This window comes from Tupaia chinensis, unplaced genomic scaffold (genome assembly GCF_000334495.1).
Source record: "Tupaia chinensis unplaced genomic scaffold, TupChi_1.0 Scaffold000085_1, whole genome shotgun sequence".
In the NCBI taxonomy this organism is placed as follows: domain Eukaryota; kingdom Metazoa; phylum Chordata; class Mammalia; order Scandentia; family Tupaiidae; genus Tupaia; species Tupaia belangeri.
Genome location: NW_006159547.1, coordinates 6440777 through 6445797, shown reverse-complemented (window position 1 = coordinate 6445797; position 5021 = coordinate 6440777). Strand labels below are relative to the sequence as shown.

General features: G+C 39.8%; 1 pseudogene; it reads right to left on the bottom strand.

The window, feature by feature from the left end:
• Positions 1-3108: 3108 nt before the first annotated feature.
• Positions 3109-5021, bottom strand: part of LOC102492073 (heat shock protein HSP 90-beta pseudogene) — a 29345-nt pseudogene continuing 27432 nt past the window's right edge.

Genomic DNA, 5021 nt, shown 5'->3' with positions numbered 1-5021 from the left:
ATGTCATCTGCAAACAGAGATAATTTCAGCTCCTTTCCCTATTGAAATGCCTTTTATTTCCTTCTTGTCTGATTGCACTGGCTAGAACTTCCAGTACTATATTGAATAGGAGCAGAGAAAGTGGGCAGCCTTGTCTTGTACCCATTTTTAGTGGAAAAGTTTTCAGCTTTTCCCCATTGATTATGTTAACTGTAGGTTTTTCATAAATGGCTTTTATTATGCTGATAAGCGGTCCTTCTGTGCCAATTTTACTAAGAGTCTTGATCATAAAAGCATGTTGTATTTTTGTCAAATGCTTTTTCCACATCGATTGAAATGATCATATGATTTTTACCTTTCTTTCTGTTAATATGGTATATTTCACTTATGTTTTTGCATATGTTGAACCACCCTTGCATCCCTGGAATAAAGCCTACCTGGTCGTGATGAATAACCTTTTTTATATGCTATTGAGCACGGTTAGCAAGTATCTTGTTGAGAATTTTTGAATCTATATTTATTAGGAATATAGGTCTGTAGTTTTCCTTTATTGTCATCTCCTTATCCATTTTGGGAATGAGGGTTATGGAGGCTTCATAGAATGAACTTGGAAGGGTTCTTTCCTTTTGGATCTCTACAGACAGTGTGAGTAGGACGGGGGTTACCTCTTCATTAAAAGTTTCATAAAATTTGGCAGTGAAGCCATTGGAGCTGAACTTATCTTTGTTGCAAGGTTATTTATTACTGATTCAATCTTATTGCTTGTTATAGGTCTATTCAGGCTTTTTATATCTTCCCGAGTCAATCTTGGTAGATTATGTCTGTCCAGGAATTTGTCCATCTCATCTAGGTTTTCTTCTTTGCTGGCATACAGTTGCTCATAGTATCCTCTAATCTTGTTTTGTATTTCTGTTATGTTTGTTGTAAAGCTGCCTGATTCATTGCGAACTTTACTTATCTGGTTCCTTTCTCTCTTCATCTTTATTAGTCTGGCTAATGGTGTGTCAATCTTGTTTATCTTTTCAAAGGACCAGTTTTTGCTTTATTTTCTGTACAGTTTGCTTATTTTCTATTTCATTTATTTCTGCTCGAATCTTTATTATTTCTTTTCTACTGGCAGTTTTTGGATTTGATTGTTCTTTTACCAATTTCCTGAGGCATGATGTTAAGTTGTCCTTTTGTCACCAAGTTGGAAAGGTGGCAAAAAAGCACATAGCAATTAATAAGAATGAACAAAAGAAGGGGAGGAAAGGAAGTAAAGACAGAGGAGGAGGAGGACAGAAAAGAAGGGAGAAAGGGAAAAGCTACTATACTACACAATACTTGTCATTTTTTTTATATCTTGAAGATAATTAGCATTAATAAAAAGCTTTTTCCAAACAAAAGGCAAATATTTAAAAACATATAAAAAGAAACAGGGTATTACTAATCCAGTGAAGTTTGCATTTGGAAAGAGGGCATTACCACCACCTGTCTGCCAGTTCATACAAGAGCTTTACTGGAGGAAAGGGTATCACTCAACATTCTGGCAGAACACAGATAGTATAATCAGAAGGACTAAATGAAGAAAATTTAGTGAATGGACTATTTACAAAAGTCTGGGTGATTTTAAGGGAAACTGGTATTTTTTTTTTCAGAATTATTTATTTTAATTTGACCAGAGAGGGAAAGTGAGAATGCAAGCCACCAGGTCCAGTACTCAAACTGCAGTTGGCCATGCGGGAGTTCAACACCCACCACCTGCCAGCCCCAACACCATGCCACCTGCCAGCCCCAACCAGTATTGATGAAGCACCCCAATACTAGCAACCATGGGATGCCCACACCATCCCTAGGCCTAAAAGGGCAGGAGAGACAGAAATTTCCAGAACTCAAGGGAAGCTATAAAAAGGGCTGTCGCTGCCAGATAAGAGCTGTGACTTTTAGGAATGCAGTCACTGCCAGTTCTCAGGCCAGCAACATGGGGAAACGAACGAACGCTCTCTTCCTAGCCTCTGCCTCCCTGCTGGTGCATCTCATTGAATGCCCTCAAATGGAAGCCAGAAGGCAACAGAGCTTAGTTAACACCATTCAGATAAATCACCCTGAGACACCTAGAAAGAAGAGTGGACAGTGCAGAAGAACAGAACAGAAATGATTGGGGAAAGTGGGTGCAGATGTAGAATATGCAGTTACTTGCTAGCAGAAACCCTTTGTCACGTATCTCTGTGTGCACATCCCACCACCACTACTTCATCATCCTTACATCAGATAGAATGCTTTACACATACTTTACACATAGCTGGCCTGTGATAAATATCTAATGAATAAACAACATAATGGTATATATGCTCTTAACAAGGACAGAAAATAAAAACAGTGAGAAAAGAAAAAAGAAGTAAAGGATATCTAACCTCAACCTCTCTGAGTTTTACAAATCTCTATAGAATCCTAGAAGAAAAAGTAACAGATGGAAGTGGAACAAAAGATATTTCTCACATTTTTAAGTACCCACCTGGAACAGGCCTCTTTCTCTAGTCTCCAATACAGACAGAAACCACCATCATGAGCTGATTTTTAAATCTGTTCATTTTAGCATTACTTTTGCATTTTATTTTATGGCAGTCTCCTTCTACCCTCTCAATTCCTCTCCACTAATCTCCACTGAATATTATTTTCGTGTCAGAAAAATTTCCCCTTATTCTGTTCCCCCTCTATGTTAATGCACAAGATCATTACATAATGATGCTTGTTTCTTCCTTTTTAATCATTTTCTGGGTTTTTTTTTCCAAGTATGTTCACCTGAAACAGTACCCTAAAGAAAAGAGAATTAACCTAAGATAAATTCAAAATATACTAAAAGACAAATGCTTTTTTACATTTTTTTGCATAAAACTACATCATCTTTACTCTGCATACTTAAGTTTCAAGACAAAATAAGCAAAAAAACTTCTAACCCCATTGTCAAGTTAGGAAGGGGATGGCACTTGAGGCCTTTATTTCCTGCCTTAGACACAAGGACAGGAATAAGAAAACATAACAAAACACTAGACATAGCAGAGGGAGCCAAGTGAGACAGGGCTATTCAGTGCTGCTGTAGGAGCCATGGGGGCACTATACAGAGGGTACAAGGTTTCCCAGTAGAAACTCCTAGTCTACTTCCTCCATCAATGATGCATCCTCATCACCCTCAAGAGAGGGGAATCTCATCAGGAACTGGGTTCCTCTTCTGTCACTTCATCTTCATCAATGCCCAGGCCCAGCTGATCATGCAGTAAATGCAGATGGAGTAGGTATGGGGATCCTCAAGGGAGAAGCCAGAAGAACAGCACAGTTTCAAATAGCAGCACCACCAGTTCCTTGAAAATCTTAGTTTTGCCTGCCTCAGCCTTTTGCTGCAACATCTCCACAATGGAATGGTCGGGGTTGATCTCCAGGTGCTTTCTGGCCATCACAAAGCCCATAGTAGAGTTGTTCTGAAATGCCTGGGCTTTCATGATCTACTCCATGTTTGCTGTCCAGCTGTAAGTTCTGGTCATAATGCAGCAGGGTGAAGACACAAGCCTGTTGGAAATTGTCACCTATTCTACCTTCTTATTCAAGATTTATTTCAGAGTTTACACATGCTCTCAAACTTTGCCTTGCTCTCCTCCATCTTCTTCTTCTCTTCATCCTTAGGTAACTCCAGGCCCTCCCTGGTAACCAAGACCAGGCTCTTCCCAACAAACTCCTTGAGCTGCTCCAGCAGTATGCGTCAATAGGTTCAGTCATGTACACCACCTCAAAGACACACTTCCACACCCACTGCACAAAAGCAGAGATGACCACCTGCTCTTTGCTCTCACCAGTGATATAACAGATGAACTTCTGTATCTCCTTCATGCAAGAGACGTATTTTGACAGGGAAATCATCTCATTTCCAGACTTGGAAGTGTGATAGCACAACAACTCAGAAAGGCTTCACCAGTTGGTGGAGTCCTCATGGATTCCAAGCATTAGATTTTCAGAGAATGACTCACAGAATTTCTTATAGTTCTTGTCTTCCACCACCTCATAGAAGAGCTCAAGGAACTTTTTAATAATGTTTTTGCAAATGACTTTCAGGATTTTGCTCTTCTGGAGCATTTCTCAGGAGATGCTCAGGGGCAGGTCCTAAGGGTCAACCACACCACAGATAGTTTAGATACTCTGGTATCAACTCATCATAGCTGTCCATGATGAACATATGATGAGCACAAAGTTTGATAATGTTCTTTTCTTTCAAAGAAATATTCTCAAAGAGGTCAAAGGGAGTCCAATGAGGGATAAAAAGCAATGCCCTGAATTCCAACTGACCTTCTACAGAGAAATATTTGACAGTTTAGGGTCTTCCTAGTCACTGGTGAGGCTCTTGTAGACTTCTCCATGTTCCTTCTGCGTGAGATCATAGGAGTTTCTGGTCTAAACAGGCTTGGCTAGTTTGGTTCTTTCTGATTAATGTATTTTTCCTTAATCTTCTTCATGTTCTTTTTCCTGTCCTTACCACTGTCATCTTCTTCATCTGAGTCCACATCTTCAATCTTGGGCTTCTCTTCATCATATTTGTCTTCCTCCTCTTTCTTATCTTTTTCTTTCTCTGCCTCACCATCACTGACCTCCTCTTGTTCCTTCTCCAGATAAAGGGTGATCAGGTAGACTATGACTGCTTCTTTACCACTTCTTTTACCTGTCTCCCCTATAAATATTCTGTATGATCTTCTTTAAGATGAGCTCACCATGATCAGCACACACAGTTAACAAACACCCAGCAGAAGACTCCTGGGCATACTATTCATCATTGTTGTTCTTTGTAATCACAACTACTTTTTCTGCCACCAAGTAGACATCATGGAGATGTCTGCACCAGCCTGAAGAGCCTCCAGAAATGCTTTAGTACCAGACTTGTTCCCAAGTTATTATGCCAATGACTGTGTCCTGAGGGTTGGGGATGTCAATGTTCAGTTCTTTACCACTGTCCAACTTGGAAGGGCCTTTCAAGCTCTCAGCAAATTTTGTCCAGGGTATCAGAAGCATTAGAGATCAAC